Raw genomic sequence first — 16,480 nt, forward strand, 5'->3', positions numbered from 1 at the left:
GCTGGTGGTGCACACCTGCTCTGCTCCGAGGTTTCTTGCTTTGGGTCCAGTGGAGAAGAGGCATTCAGGAGATTGAAGCCAGACTGACAGACTCCAGGACTGAGGTCAAGACTGAATTTACAAATGCAAATTTTTAGTGTGTGTGTGTTTGGGGGGCACTGGGGTTTGAACCCAGGCTCTTGTGCTTGCTAGGCAGGTGATCTACTACTTGAGTCAAGGCCCCCTCCGGCCCTTTTTTGCTTTAGTTATTTTTTGGATAGGGTCTCCCGTTTTTTGCCTGGGTTGCTGTAGACTGCAATCCTTTTACCTATGCCTCCCATGTAGCTGGGATTACAGACACGAACTACCACACAGACTCATTGGTTGAAATTCAGTCAATCTTGATAACTTTTTTTTGCCTGGGCTGGCCTTGAACCTTGACCCTCCTGAGCATCTGGGTTTGCTGGTGTGCATCATCATGCTGGGTCACAGGTGCATCTTTTAATAAGATGATAGATTTGCAGACAGTTACCGCTGGTGGGGCAGATCCCACTCTCTTTGCAGTCTGCACAATCTTCTCCCAGGCCCGCCAGCAACTCAGAGGGTGGAACTTCTTACTGAGATTCACCACAGTCCCTGAATTTCACCTTGTGGTTTTTCCTAAGGAACTCCCTGAGATGGGGCCATGGCTGCAGCACAAACTGGTTCCGATTTGGTGACTTGGCCCCACTGACCACTGTCCAATTCCTTTGGGGTCTTAGCAGATATGGTGGCCAGGGTCCAACGTCCTTGCATGCTCTGCAATTGTCTGCAGCTCCCAAAGCCTTTGGTTCTGTGTCCTGGCTGCAGCGTTGTCCAAATGTCAGAGTTTTTGTCACTCTCTAGGCATTGTGATGTGTCTGAGTGTGTGTGTGTCTGTGTGACTTTGTGTCTCTGTGCCTGTCTGTATCTGTGTATGTATGTGTGTGTGTGTGATTGTGACTGTGTCTGTGTCTCTGTAACTGTGTGTGTCTGTGTCTGTGTCTCTGGGTCTGTCTGTGCGCATATGTGAGTCCCTTCCACAAGTCCATCGTGCTCTGGAGCCACAGCTGGTGTCCCTGGCAGCAGCGCTGAGTCACCGCTGACACCGTGTCCTCGCTTCCTTTCTGGGCACCGAAGGCTCTGCAGTGTTTTCCTGTTTTGTTCTTGCTCAGGGCCTATCATGTTAGGAAGTCAGGGTGTCAGAGCCCAGAGGCTGCCAGGCTCCTGAGCAAAGCCCACGGGGACAGAGTCCCATGCGGATGAGGACACCTGCCACCGTGTTCAGCCAGGGTGAGGGGTCCAGCTTCCCCTCCCTATTCTCTGTAGCCCTCCTTGCCTGTCCCACCCAGCTGGACCCAGTGTGTGCAGGACCCTTTTAGGACAAGGGCAATAGGTGGCACTAATTATCTGTGTGAGATAAATTCTTGGAGAGGTAGCCTCTGGAGAGGGCTAGACAATAAATGACTATTTTGACCCAACAAGCTTATAACTTCATTAAAAATTTTTTTGGTTATCAAAATATCTATTATTATGTAAAATGGGTGGACAAAAAGCATAAAAGATAAAATAAAAATTATCTAGTTACCTGGATGATTGCCGGAATCCAGCAGTTTGGGAATAGCCTGGGTGACATAGGGAGACCCTGGTCTTAAAAAACCAACAATGATCTGTGACCCAGGGGTCACAGAGCTCAGCACATCAGGCCCTGGCTTCAATCCTCCTTCCCACCCGGGAATGATCACTTTAAACTTTGGCTATAGTTGCTGTTAACAAACAGAGGAATGAATGTTTTGGGAGGCTTTTGAGAAATGCTGCTTTCAATCAAAAGATAAAATTCACTGTCCTATATTCTGGACAGCGGGGATGTATCCATGTGTCTCCACTTGCGTGTGTACAAATATTTATTACATAGGTATTACACGCACACGCACGCACACGCACGCAAGCATGTCCTGGCAATATTCCTGCTCTTTTCAAAATTTTAGTAGGCAGCCAGGTGTGGTGATTCAAGCCTATAATCCCAGCATTTGGGAGGCTGAGGCAGGAGGATCAAGAGTTCGATGCCAGCCTGGGCTCCATCGTGAGACCTTGTCTTGAGAAAGCAGCTAAAAAATATTAAAACAATGGTGAAAGACCAGGATGAAAGAGCGTCCTAGGGAGGAAAAACTTGAGTTATGACTGTTGGTGACTGATAGAATGACAGGTGATCTTTCTCTTTCAGTTTTGCACATGAATATTTCTACACTTGGGGTACAGAGCAAGATAAACTTCGTTTCCAAAGAGGAATCAATGCGTTCCCTGGTGCTCAGAAGCCCTTGGGCCCGTCTTCCTGTTGTCCTTGTCATTTGTCTGGGTCACTTGGGGTTCTGTGGCACTGTCTTCCCACGTCGTCTGTGGTTATTCCCGGAGTGCACACAGTTGAGATCCAGTATGAAGGAAGAAATAGCCCGGGCGGGTCCGCGGGGCTAAGCTGTCTCTGACCCTGTGTTCCTGCAGGAAAGGTTGGCATGCCAGTCGGAACTGGGGGAACCTCCAGTGGGAGATGGAGCTGCGGTGGAAAGAGTCCTGGGAGGGCCGGGGACCCTGGTGATGAGAGGAACCAGCAGCAGTCACCAGGAGAGTATGCTGACGACGCTTCCGGACAGGCTGTCACCACTGAACACTGTCACCACGCAGCTGGACACTCAAGTACCCAGCACAGTGCCGGAGGTGATGTCTGTCTCCCTGCAGGTGTCCCAGCCCTGGGGGGTCCTGGCCACAGGCTGGTCTCCTGGCTGCGGGAGCAATGAGGCACCTAAAACAGGAATGGAGTCCTGGCTCCCCTCGTCAGGGCTGTCCCCAAAAGGAAAGGATGTTTAAAGGCAGGGTGGCTGGGGTGACTGTCTGCACAACGACAACAGACGGCACACCCCACTTACCATGGTTTCAATTATTTGCAGTCAGCACTGTCCAAAAATAGTAAATGGAAATCCCACAAATGAACAGATTACATCTTATAAATAACTTCTTTTGTGTCTATCATTTTAATTATTCTGTCATTATTGTGAGTCTCTCACTGTGATTACTGTGTAAGTTAACCTTTCCCATAGGGCTGTATGGGTAGAATTTGGTGCTGTCTGTGGTTTTGAGAATGCAGTCGGGGTCTGGGAGCATGTTCCCCTGCATAAGGGGACCACTGCATTCTGTAAAGGGACAGTCAGGCCAGACAGACTGGCCATTCTGAGCATGAACCGTGCCCCCGAGGGACACACAGGGCAGTTTCCCTCCAGCCTGGAGGTGGAAAAGGCCCATTTTCATTAGGGAGAACTGACCTCTCAATGAAAGCCACACTGACTGGAAATCAGAGTGGCTGTGTGACAGTGGCCCGGGAGGCAGGGCAGGATGCCCAGCAGGCTGCGAGGTGCCCTCGGTGTGCAGCCACACAGGTTTCTGTAGGTGGCTGGCCAGGGCAGTGCAGCAGGGGACTTACTTCCTGTGCTGTGAATTGAGAATGACTTAGGATGCAGGGCGGGAGGAAGGGAGATAAACACGGTCTTTTATCGACTTCCTTTCTTGGGAACGGAGCTTTCTGCTTGTGAAAGTCCAAACACTGAGAGTGAGTCCAGAGGCCACGGATGAAGTTCCAGGAGAGGGTCAATGTCACTGTGGCTGGTGCTGGCACCGAAGAGTCCAGCAACAGCCCCAGCCCCAGCACTGGACTGTGCGGGAGGCAGCTCTGGGGTGTCTGGAATCCTAGGGGAAGAACTGGAAATTAGTGACTAAGGACGCGGGAAAAATCCCTTTATTTTGGAACCGCCATGGAAATGCACACCTCAGGGTGAGGGGCAATTCGAGAACCTGGGGACACTGACTCCATGTAATCTCTCTATTATTGGTTTTTACAGTCAATTAATTCTTGATCGCCAGTGATTTGCACAGCTTTCATGGTTGCCCAGGGCCTTTTGAAGATTGTCAATATATTCACAGGAAAGGGGTCTCTCTGTCCCTGTCCCTGTCTGTCTGTCTCTCTGTCTACATCTCTCTCTGTCTCTTTCTCTGGCAGAGTTTGCACTCAGGGCCTGGTGCTGTGCGGGAGCTCTACCACACCTAGACCCTTATTCCCACCTTCATCTTACCTTTGACACAGGGTCTCGCTATGCAGCCCAGGCTAGTGCTGAACTCTTGATTCTCCTGCCTCAGCCTCCTCAATGCTGGGGTTATAGGTGTGCCCAGAAGGGGTGTCTGAGCTCAGGTAATTAGATTCTTCAGTCAGATAGAGACCAGGAATAAGCCTCCCAAAATGCAAGCCAGAAAACAACTGATTCATTTGTTTGGGCAGCATTCGTTCTTGCTCCTTTGACGCTGGGATCTTGTTCTTCCTGGGAACAAATGCTAGAGGGAAAAGATCTGCTCTTTTATTTTTGAGAACAAAGTTTATTTTAGTTTACACCCCAAATATAGAAGTAACTCATGTGCAAAATAGAAAGTAGAAGCCACCAGTGGCCACAATTGAAATTTTGGTATGCTTCTAATATTTTTTCTCTCTATCATATTTTCATAGCTATAATCATCCTATCTGTTGCCACTTTTTTAGAAAAAAGTTTTTGGTTGTTTTTTCAAGGCTGGGTGTGGTGGCTCATACCTGTAATTCCAGCTATACAGGTAGCATAGGCAGGAAGATCGTGGTCTGAAGCCAGCCCCAGCAAAGAGGCTACACCCTATCTGAAAAAGAACCCAGGGCTGGCGGAGTGGCTCAAGTGGTAGAGCACTTGCCTAGCGAGTGTGAGGTCGTGAGTTCAGATCGCAGACGCACACACACTCTCACACACACTCACGCACTCACACTCACACAAGTCCTTCATTCGGGTTTCTAAATTTTGGAGGCCCCTCAGCACCCTGGCCCGCTAGAGGAGGGACTGCCTGACTGACAAAGACGCGGAGGAGTGCTTGGTGAACCTTGGAGGCAGTCCTAATTGGAAGACCAGCTGGAGCAGATAGCCCAAAATAAATTTTGGTCCTTCAGGAATTGAAAAGGAAAAGATAACTTCCTGTCCAACTCTTCTGCTAATTTCCTGTAGCATCTTCATGTCAGCCACATTGAACTCAGTGGTGTCTTAGGCAACAGCCACATATGGAGCGCGACATCACCGGTGACTCAACACCTTGCTCATAAGCCCTGTCTTCCTTTCTATGCGCTCAGAGCTCAAGTACACATTATTCAAGTACACAGCTGTTCCCAACACTTCTGTCAGGTAGCAGGGAACAGCCATTGTTACTGTCTTTATCTTACACAGGCACAGCTTTCCTGGGAAGGTTTTGTCCAGAGCCCTGTTGGCTATCAGAGCAACTGCAAAGAAAATGGCTGAACTCTTAATTTAAAAAGCAGAACTTCCTGTACTCAGTTTCAAGTCACAGCACTGGGATATTTTTAATTTCAAGCATTCTTGGAGCAAGAGGGCATAGAGTCAGTTGTTTTCCTTCATTTGTAGGAAAGAAGATAATTTAACCCATCCATCTCAACGGTTGACAGTTCAATGTCTGCAGAGAGCTTCATACACGTTTTCTTTCCAAGATGGCGGGAGCATTGCCAAGCATAACTCAAAAAAGTAGGGCTGGCAGCAAAACCTGGAGTGTCAATAAGTTTCTATAGCAAGTTTTTGCTATTAGAAGCAATCCTAGGGGCTGGAGTTATGGTTCAAGTGGTAGAACACCTGCTTATCAATAGCAAGACCCTAAGTTCAAACTCCAGTACTGCCACACACACACACACACACACACACACACACACACACACACACACACAAAAGAAAGAAAAGAAAAGAAAAAGAAAAAAGACAGAAACAGTCTTTGGACTGGGGATGTAGCCCAGTGGTAGGGTGCTTTCACGGTATGTGTGAGGCCCAGGCTCCATCCCATCAACACACACACGAAGCCATGTCAATATGGTGACAAAAGCTTAGGGAGTTGTGAAGGCCTAAAGTGCACCTTTGACACTAACTGGCTATGTGATTTTGAGAAGGTCTTGTGGATTTTTTGGTGGGGGACAGTGCTGGGATGGAACCCAGGACCCTGCACAGGTCAGGCAAGAGCTCACCATTGAGCTGCATCCCAGCCTGTTTGAGAAAGCTTCATAATCCTCTGAGTCTCATTTTTCTTTTATTTTCTTAAAAATTATTTTATTTAAAAATTGGCACACAAAAATCATATATATTTATGGGGTTCCCTGTATTTGATAAGTAAATACATCACATAATGTCAAACCAGGAAAACACCCGTCTCCGTGAATGGTGGTCATTTCTTTGTGAAGAAAATGTTCAAAATCTTTTCTTGTGTTATCATGATCTGCAGTCACCCTACCTGCTGTCTTCCACCTCATTTTCTGTCTGTAAGTTGGGCACAATATTTACGCTGCCCAATGGCTATGATGACAAAATTTTGGAGACCACATATGTAAAGTGATTTGTGAACAATAAAATGCTATAGGAATTCAAGGCATTGTGGACTGGACCCTAAGATCTCTCACACGCCCCTACCCTACGGTCACACGCCCCATCCTAAGGTCACATGCCCCATCCTAAGGTCACACGCCCCTATTCTAAGGTCACACGCCCCATCCTAAGGTCACACGCCCCTATCCTAAGGTCACACGCCCCTATTCTAAGGTCACACGCCCCATCCTAAGGTCACACGCCCCATCCTAAGGTCACACGCCCCTACTCTAAGGTCACACGCCCCCATCCTAAGGTCACACGCCCCATCCTAAGGTCACACGCCCCATCCTAAGGTCACACGCCCCTATCCTAAGGTCACATGCCCCATCCTAAGGTCACACGCCCCTATCCTAAGGTCACATGCCCCTATCCTAAGGTCACATGCCCCATCCTAAGGTCACATGCCCCTATTCTAAGGTCACATGCCCCTATCCTAAGGTCACATGCCCCTATTCTAAGGTCACATGCCCCATCCTAAGGTCACACGCCCCTATAGTTACATTTTCTTTCAGTGGGGCCAACTTCCAATGAATTATCAGTGCAAGAAATTTTCTTCCTTTCCCTTTCTCTTTCCCTTTTCCCCCTTCCCCTCTCCCTCTCTCTCTTTTGGGGTACTGGGGTTTGAACTCAGGGCCTTGAGATTGCTAGGCAAGTGCTCTACCACTTGAGCCCCTCCCTCAGCCCTTTTGCTTTTTTTAGCTATTTTTCAGATTGGGTGTCATGCTTTTGCCTGAGCTGGCTTTGGACTGTGATCCTTCTATCTCTGTCTTCTGTGTAGCTGGGATTACAGACACGCACCACTATGCCCAGCCTAGGAACATACCTTTAAATCTGAAAATTATTATTTCCATGAAAAATCAGAAAAAAAAGAAAACCGAGAGGGGAAAGGAGGCCCGGAGATAAAGGTATATCAAATTTTAACTTGGGTGCTGGTGGCTCACACCTGTAATCCTCACTACTCAGAAAACAGAGATCAAGAGAATTATGGTTCTAAGCCAGCCCCAGGCAAATAGTTGAGATCCTATCTTGAAAAAACCCATCATAAGAAAAGGCTGGTGGGGTGGCTCAAGGGGTAAGAACACTTGTCTAGCAAGCATGAGGTCCTGAGTTCAAATCCCCGTGCCACCAAAATATTAAAGAATGGGGGAAGTACAGACCTTGTCTAGATGGTGGAAGTCGGGCTAATGCCGGTAGGGAGCGGGAAGGGTGGAAACCAGCTTTCCTGGGCCTTCTGGAATGTGGCGCCTCTGCCCAGGACCTGAGGTGAGTAGGTATTTGTTTAAGTGTAGCCAGAACTCAGGTGTGGATGGACCGAATTCCATGATGCAATGTTACCACTTCTTCAACCAAGATGTGTGCGTACTCGCACCTGAGCAAACCCACGGGACTTGAACTCTTAGCCTCTGACACTTTGGAGGAGGGGACCGTTTTCCGGAACCTTCCTCTCAAGCAGTGCACTCGCACGGGTGGTTTTGGTTGACAGAACTCTTCCAAACAGACCCGGGCTGCCGCTGTCGCGGGTGTCGCCACGGCCTGTAATTACAATCAGGAGCTAAGCCTCAGCCCTGAGCAGTCAGAAGGTGATGCTATCCTTTTTCTTCCGCTGAAGAAATTTAGTGATCACATCAGAAGTATGATTCTTCTAAGATTCAATCTAGACTTTAGCTCCACCTACGAGTCGAGAAGATTTCGTAAGGAATGAGAAATAAAAGCCTCAAGAAATGGATCTGATCCTCACGTCTGACTGCAAGGAGATCCATACACTATGGCCTGAGAAGGAAAAATAAACGTAGTCCATGAAATTCTGTGGCAAGAAGGAATGAAAATGTTCTTTAAAATAAAATTACAAATAAAAAATCCCTGGCCTGTGTCCTCTGCAGGTTTAAAAGTAACCCTGGCCAACATCTGCTTCCTGTGACTCGGCCCCTGGTCCTGGCTCCTGCCGCCGGCCTGAGCAGGAGAAGGGCTTGGAAGACCTGGGTTTGAACTGTGAATGCTGAAATCAGACATTGCTCCCTTCTGCCCGTAACAAAACAAGCCTTCGGTTCTGGCCGTGCCATGCTCGGTTCTCCCACGCTGCTTTGGCCTGTTTTTCACTACTGAATTGATATCTGCAGTTCAATTTCTTTGTCCCCCACTCTCCCCTTCCTCATGATGATCTCAAGAAGCTGAGGCCCTCCTACCTTCTTCTGTGCTGAAATGAAGAAATGACCGAGTGGCTGTGAAATGACTCATGGATGGCCACACAACAATTTGGAAGAAGACTGGTGGAATTTCCGTGGCCTCTCCAGGTCTGTAGACCTTGTCCACAAAAGTAAACTTTTCCCAAGACACTGGGGCCCAAGGTGCATGGCCGTCCCCAGGCTTGAGGCTGATTTTCAGCTGGGAGCTCGCACCAGGCAGGGACTAGATGTGGAACCCCTTAGTAAAGAAATTACACCCACTGGACTCAACAGTGTCCTACAACTCAGCAGCATCTGCTCGTGGGCTCCTCTAATGCAGAGCCTATTTAATTCAGATAGAACAGGATGACATTCAGCCTAACCGCCTCTCTGCTGAGCAGACAGCAAGGGTAAAATGCATTGTGGAGGCGGTGCCTGGTGTCGAGGGGAAACCACGCTGAACCTGGAAGCCATTCTCTGTTACAGAACCTGGGCGTCTGTGTCAGCTCCCATGTCCTATTGCTCACACAGACAGGTGCAAGTGAAAAGCTGTCCCCGGGAAAAGGCAGATGCTGACATCACTGTTAGAGAATGCTGGGGAAAGCAGAGCTCTGAGTGTCAGTGCAGGTGGAACCACCCAGGAGGTGCCTGGGAATGTGGACAGCGAATGTCAGCTAAGGTCAACAAATCGGAGGAATGTCTGTTGTAAAAGCACTCAGATGTATAAATGAAGAAATAAAACAATGCAGTGTAACCAATAGAACACTATTCGGTGATAAAAAATGAAGTTCTGACCCATGCAACAAGTCAACAAACCTTGAAAACATTATGCTAAGTGAAAGAACTCAGTCTTAAAGGATCACATTTTTTGTGATTCAATTTATAAGAAACACCCAGAATAGGCCAGGTGCTGGCGGCTCACGCCTGTAATCCTAGCAACTCAGGAAGATCATGGTTCAAGGTCAGCCCAGGCAAAAAGTTAGTGAGACACCATCTCAACCAGTAAAAGCTGGGTGTGGTGGTGTGTGCCTGCCACCCCAGCTATGCAGGAACCATAAATAGGAGGATTGTGGTCAAAGCCAGCTGGGGCATAAATGCAAGACCCTATTCAAAAATAACAAAACAAAAGGGGTGAGGGTGTGTGTGGTTCAATTGTAGAGCACCCCAGTACTACAAAAAAAAATGCTCAGGACAGGCAAATTCATAGAAGCAAGAAGTAAATAATGGCTGCCTAGGGCTGGGGTACAGGTTTCTTTCTTTTTCTTTTTTTGGGGGGAGGAACTGGAGTTTGAACTCAGGGCTTCACACTTGCTAGACAGGCGCTCTACCACTTGAGCCACTCCGCCAGCCCTTTTTTGTGACGGATATTTTTTGAGCTAGGGTCTCACAAACTGTTTGCCCAGGCTGGCTTTGAACCTCAATCCTCCTGATCTCTGCCTCCTGAGAAACTGGGATTACAGGTGTGCCACTGGTACCCAGTTGGATTATTTTTAAAAAATAAGAAATTGAACAGCTGCATTCCAAAATGGGCCAATGTCCTTCATAGACATTTCAGCAAAAGAGATGACAAACAAGGATTGAAAGACATGTCCTGTCACTCCACTAGGGAAATGCCAGCAGAAACAACAACGGGCTGTCCCTACACAACTGTTAAGATGGCCCAGATCCAGAGGCTGACGACATTGAGTGCAGCGGAAGACGAGGGACAGCAGAACACTCAGCCAGTGCTGCTGGGAGTGCAAAATGGCTCAACCATTTGGAAGGCGCCTTGGTGGCTCCTTACAAAACCAAACTCCTAACGTGTTCCAGTAATCTCGATCCTTGGTGTTGACCCAAAGGAATTGACAGATTATGTCCAAACAAAAGCCTGCATACAAAGGTTGAGAGCAGCTTTGTTCATGATTGTCAAAGCAACCAAGGTGTCCTGCTGTAGGTGACTGAATAAAGGAAAATACAGACTATGCAGATATTGTTCAGCACTGCAAAGGAAGTAGCCAGTCAGGAAGAGACACAGAGCAATCTTAGACACATCTTACTCAGTGAGATAAACCAATGTGGGAATGCTATGCACTGTGTCGGTCCAATGTGTGACACGCTGGAGATGGCAGAACTATGGCGGCCGTAAAAAGACCAGTGGTTTCCAAGGGCTGGGGGAGGGAAGGCTGAGCAGGGAGAGCACAGGGGAGTTTTGGGGCGGGGAAGTTACTCTGATGGGCTAATGAGGGAAAAATCTCATTATGCATTTGTTCAAGTCCACAGAGTGCACACCACCAAGAGTGTCTTAATGTAAACTATGGACTCTGGGGACAACGATGTGTCAGTGTAGGTTCACCAACTGTAACAAATGGGTCTCTGAGGGGTGGGGTGTTGATTAGGCAGAAGGCTCTCTATGCGTGGGAAGGAGAGGCAGGAGTTAGATGGGAAATTCTGCGTCCTCCCTCAATTCTGCTGTGAACCTGCTCTGAAAGGTAAAGTCCATCATAAATAAATAAACAAATAAATGATACAAGAGAGATGACTATGGCCCCCTGCTGCAATGAAGTAACCAGCGTGTATTATTCTTTAAAAGAAAAAAATTCCAAAACATTTGTGAGTTAATTCTAGGGCGCGGTGGGGTGAGGGCAAGCTCCCACGAGGCTGCAATCTCCTCACACGACGCTGTTGCTGCCAGGTGCACCACAGAGGCCCTCTCAGCACAGAGCCCTTCGTTCACAGGTCAGCAGGGACGGCTCTGAGGCGTGGACACACAGTCAGCTCTCCATAAATATGGGCTTTGCATCCATGGATTCAACCAACTTCAACCGAAAATATTTGGAGAAAATTGCACTTTTTTCTTGTCATCCTTCCCTAACTAATGTAACAACTGTTTTCATGACATTTGCATTAGATTGGTGTCATATGTAATCTAGCGATGACTTAGGATGTGTGTGGGTTATATTGAAATTCCATCTAAGGGATTTGAGCACCTGAAGTCTTGGGTGATTGTGGGGTCCTGGACCTAATCCCCAGGGGTACTGAGGGATGACTAAATATGGAATAAGGTGGAACTTCTGTACCGGAAGGTGTTAAAGAAGTCAAGTTTCAGTCGTTTTTATAATGAAAGTACTGGGGCTCAGAAACATTAAGCAAACTAAAGATAGAATGAACTTGGTGACAGAATGTTTTGACGCACCTCACAATAACTCTAAGAAGTAGGCGATAGTAGAGACCCTGCCTTCGAGACAAAGAAAAGGAAAGGCTAGGAGTTTGTTCAAGTTCACTAGCTGGTCCGATGGCAGAATGGACTGTGACTCCAGGGCGTGTGGTCTAAACTCCCGGCTAGACCTCTCCTGTAGCACCGACTTCACAAGACAAATCCACTCGATTTGTTCTGAATTTCAGTCACACTCAGGGAATGCATTCTTTTCCTCGGTGCCTTTCCTAGGGACAAATTAATCCAACTTTAGATGGCTGTAAGAGTCCCACCATCAAAGGAACTGTGATTGCTTTTGCAATCACAGCATCCTGAAAGCTTCGATGCCAGCGGTCACTCCAATGTCGCCTTTGTGTGCGTGTCACCTACAAGGTTCATCTGAGAACCTGTCTCACTCACTCATTGGTCACTAAGCCTTCTCTGGGCACTTGCTATGGCTTGGCTGGCATCGAGTGCAAAGCAGACTGGTCCTTGTGCTCGCAGAGTGTCCGGTGCCCCGGGAAGACGTGAGAGAGGCAGACAGCTCGACACTGGACGACAGCCACGTTAGGCACTACACAGAGGTGATCAGAATGTCATGGACACCGGAAGTGGGGACCGAGAAAGGCCTCTCTGAAAAAGTGATGAGTGGAGAGCAGAGGGTGAGTTTCAGGTGGAAGTCCGGAGGGAAAGGGGGACGTTTCAATGAAAATGTGACGGCGTGGGGCAAGTTTCTGTGTTGACAGCCTAGACAACTCACGTGGCAGGGGTGTAGTAAATGAGGAGATGAAGAGAAAAAACTAAACTGAAATCTGATCGCACAGGTGCTCGTAGGACTGAGGTTTTATGTTCAGTTTAATGCAATGGGGCTGGGGGTGTAGCTCAGAGGTGGAGTGCTTGCCTACCGAGCGTGGGGCCCTGGGCTTCATCCCCAGCACCGTAAGTAAACCACGAAGGCAGTGGGAAGGCTGGGAAACGCTCAGAGCACATTTCACATGCTGCCTGGCTGCTGGGGGGTGCACACAGGGAGGGCCGGGAGTCGGGATGGGCGTGGGCGCTGGGCTGCATGGTCCATTGGAGGGGCGATGGGTGTGCAGATGGAGAGGTGTGGACGGGTCTGAGAAACCGTTACAAAGTGCAATCAGCGTGTTTGGTGACGGTTGGCTGCTACACGAGGGGACAGGCAGGTTTGTGGCTTCAGCAAATGAACAGATGGCGGTTCCATTTATTTAGATAAGGAAGATGGAGGGGGAGAGCAAGTCAAGTTTGAGTTGCTGCTAAGCTCTCTGAGGAGGCAGTTGGCTCACAAGCCTGGAGCCCAGAACAGGGGTCTGGACAGGAGACAGCTGAATAGGCTGGGCAGCACTTTGCTGGTATTTAAAGCCACCGGGCTGGATGACATCCCCAGGGGAAAGTGTAGAGAGGCAACACAAACAGATCCAGATGGAGTGTGAGTGCCTCTCATGCAGGGAGGCAGGAGAGGAGAAGGCCTGGCCAAGACTTCCAAAAGCTTGAGTCCAGAAGAAAGGGGAGGGCAAGGTGGTGACATCAAGATGGAGGGAACAGCGTTTCAATAATGGTGCAAAGAGCTATGGTGGGTCCTGCTGAGAGGTCAGGCAGAGGTCTGGGCAGAGTCTGTGGGGTCTGGAATGGCAGTGTGCCAGTGCTGGCTCTCACCAGCCCGGAGATCCAACTGTGGCCATCTCTTCCCAGTTCTCTGAGGACCGAGAACAAGGACAAGTTGCCAGCTTAAAGTCAGCCACTGGTGGATTTACAAACTCTTCCCTGTTATTTTTTTTTCTTCCTTTTTTGAGAGTACCGACACACCACTGGCAGCACAACTCCATTTGTAACAGAGGAGGAGAACAGCCTCCGCCCGGCCTGGTCCCTTCAGACAGTTTTCAGAACACTTTTCATGGAAACAAGTTCTCTTCAAAGGGACCAATGGGGTGTCCAAACCTCCTTTGAAGTGGGCTTTCACCTTGGCCACAGGACTTGAAAGTCTCAGCCTTTTAGTCACTAAGCTCCATAAATTCATTGCAGACCAACAGGAAAAAATATTTAGTGTGGTCATATAAAGAATGTCTTCCAACTCTGAGATGCTGTAATTCTGCCCTGGCTGCAAGAAATTCCAGGAAGCAAGAGCAGTAAACCACATTTCATGTACTCCTGGCCTTATTTACTGGGTAAAACCATCATAGAAAATTCCAGATTTCAGGAGCTAAGAAATGACATTTCTCCTTTTTATTAAAAAAAAGAAAAGTCCCAACATTTTTCTATAAAAGTGTAGATTAGAAAATTAAGTGGAATGCAAAAAGTTGACTATTCCAATACTGTGATGATCGAATTGGATCACTCGCTAAGATAATGATTAAGTAAGCAGATGCTGAGGAAAGATTATTTAAAGAACTGCTATTTATTTTTGCAGTGCTAGGCCCGCACTCGCTGCAGAGCTACAACCCAGCCCAGGAGCTATTGGTCGTTGGTCAAGTGTGGTGGTCTGCTTAGGAAAGAAGAGTGTTTATTTAGGGGCTGATCTTCTAAAACCTGCTCTTATGCAAAGGTGAACTAACCCTGAGCTGATGCATCGCAGCCTTCTGTGAACAGTGCAGAGGGCCATGGAAGTTTCTTCTTCGACACATCTTCACTGCAAACTGCAAACCGGTCTGATGATAAAATAAGTAATCGGGAGCGGCCCTTACACATGCACTTCGGAGCCCGGAACTGGCGCAGAAACACAAAGCCACGAGCTGAGCAGAGGCTGCAAGCTTGTGGGGCTCTGTTCTGGAAACACACGATATTGGCTAGAGTTTGGTCTTCCAGAGGGAGTGAAAATAAAAGATGGACACTGAAGCCACAGGCTGCCTGAGGCCAGAGGCAGGGCAGGCCCTCTGCTCATGAAAGGAGCTGCGGTGGGCGCTCTCCCCGCCCCGGCGTTTAGCCCACTGTGGCCTGGGGAGAGGACGGGCTGTGGCCTGAGACCTGGAAGGGAGCAGCCCGCTCCCTGGTGGGGCTCCTGGATCCGTGTCGACCTCAGAGTCACTGAGGGTGGGATCTCGGAAGAGCTGGGTCTGGCTGGGGCGTCCCAGCCAAGTGCAGAATGAAGCCATCAGAAAACCACAGGCCAGGGAGGGAGGCAGAGACAGGACACAGAGCCCGAGCCTGGCCGAAAGTGAGCTCCTCAGCTGAAATGCAATGCTGAGAAAGCCAGCAAAAGAAAAACACGTGAGTCCACTGCCGTGGGAATTACATTAGGAGCAATGTGAGCGAAGGTTTAGAGTGTGCCAAGAGATGCGTGAAGCAAGACAGGGTGAGAAAATGGCAGCAGAAGCGGAATCAGCAGGGACTGTAAAAAGAACAACCAGAAACCTTGGAAATGAAAAATACAGTCATTAAAGTGAAAATGAAGTCGATAAGACAAGCGATGGACCGGAAAGAGCAAACACGGTAGTGAATTCGTGACAATGCTGAGAGACACGGGCGTCACAAACACCTGGGGCAGCTGAGAGGTTGGGGACCCCGTGATGGGCTCCAGCCTGGCCACGAGGAGTTTCAGAGGCTCAGGTGAAAGGCATGGTGGAGAAGGCTAATAGCTAGGAAAAAAGGTAAGGGGTCTCAGGGAGAAAGGTCCCGCAGCACTCCAAGCAGGACGTGCAGAAACCCACACACCTCAGTGACCTTGTCTAATATCAAAGAGAAAGAGAAAGCTCCAAGCTGCCCGGTAGAAGAGACGGTCACCCTCATAGGAATGAGAATTTGGCTGATGGCTAGCTTCCCCAGAGGACAGTGGAGGAATGCCTCACATTGCCGCCACCGGCCTTCAAAACGGTTCTTCAACGGGACAGCGATAAAGGCATTTTCAAGAGAACAATGGTCAAGGTCTCCCCACTCACACCCCTCAGAAAGTAACTAAAGGAATGCATTTCAGCACACGAAAAAGGGACCAAGGCGGTCACAGTGACGATCACCGAAGTTGATAAACGAGTTTAGTAAACCGAGGTTAATCTTCTTAACAAAACCTCCAAGGGGAACAGTGTTTCTTAGCAAGTGCACGGCCCTGAGTTCAAACTCTAGTACTGACAAAACAAAAATTGAAAAAGGATGAACTAAAACTCTAGACAATAATTGAGAAGCTGGGGGGTAAAAGATGAAAACAGAGGTCGAAAAGTATTCAGTGCAAACTAACAGCTGCTGAGATCAGTATCACGGCGGTGAAAAAGGAGAGAGTGCTGTAACTTCAGAGGCTCTTAGGAAATGGAGCTGTAAAGAACAATGTAGGGACGATGACCAAACGAAATAAAACTCCACACCCAGCTCCCAAGCCAACAGCAGAAGAAAACGGAATGTTTTCAACCAGATACTGGTGGCTCACGCCTGTAATGAGGCTGAGATTGGGAGGATTGTGCTTTGAGGTCAGCCAGGGCAAATAATTCTCGACTCCACCTCCAAAATAACCAGAGCCAAAGGGATTCGAGGTGTGGCTCAAGTGGTAGAGTGCCTGCCTTGGAAGTACAAGGCCCTGAGTTCAAACCCCAGTCCCACCAAAAAAAAAAAAAAAGCAAAGAATGATAGATATAAAATGGAAACAGTCAGAGCTAAAAGTTGAGGTATGATCAACCTCAGAACCTTAGGAGTGTTAACAACTGACTAAAAGCAGAGCAAGCATGAGGCCCTGA

The 16,480-nt window shown here is 48.4% G+C and overlaps 1 long non-coding RNA gene across 1 annotated transcript; it reads left to right on the forward strand.

The window, feature by feature from the left end:
• The first annotated feature begins 852 nt into the window (after positions 1 to 852).
• LOC141414128 (uncharacterized) lies at positions 853 to 3,003 on the forward strand. Its single transcript, XR_012439217.1, has 2 exons — positions 853 to 1,290; positions 2,497 to 3,003. It is a non-coding gene; the product is annotated as an uncharacterized lncRNA (long non-coding RNA).
• Positions 3,004 to 16,480: the final 13,477 nt, after the last annotated feature.

This window comes from Castor canadensis, chromosome 11 (assembly GCF_047511655.1).
Source record: "Castor canadensis chromosome 11, mCasCan1.hap1v2, whole genome shotgun sequence".
Classification (NCBI taxonomy): Eukaryota; Metazoa; Chordata; class Mammalia; order Rodentia; family Castoridae; genus Castor; species Castor canadensis.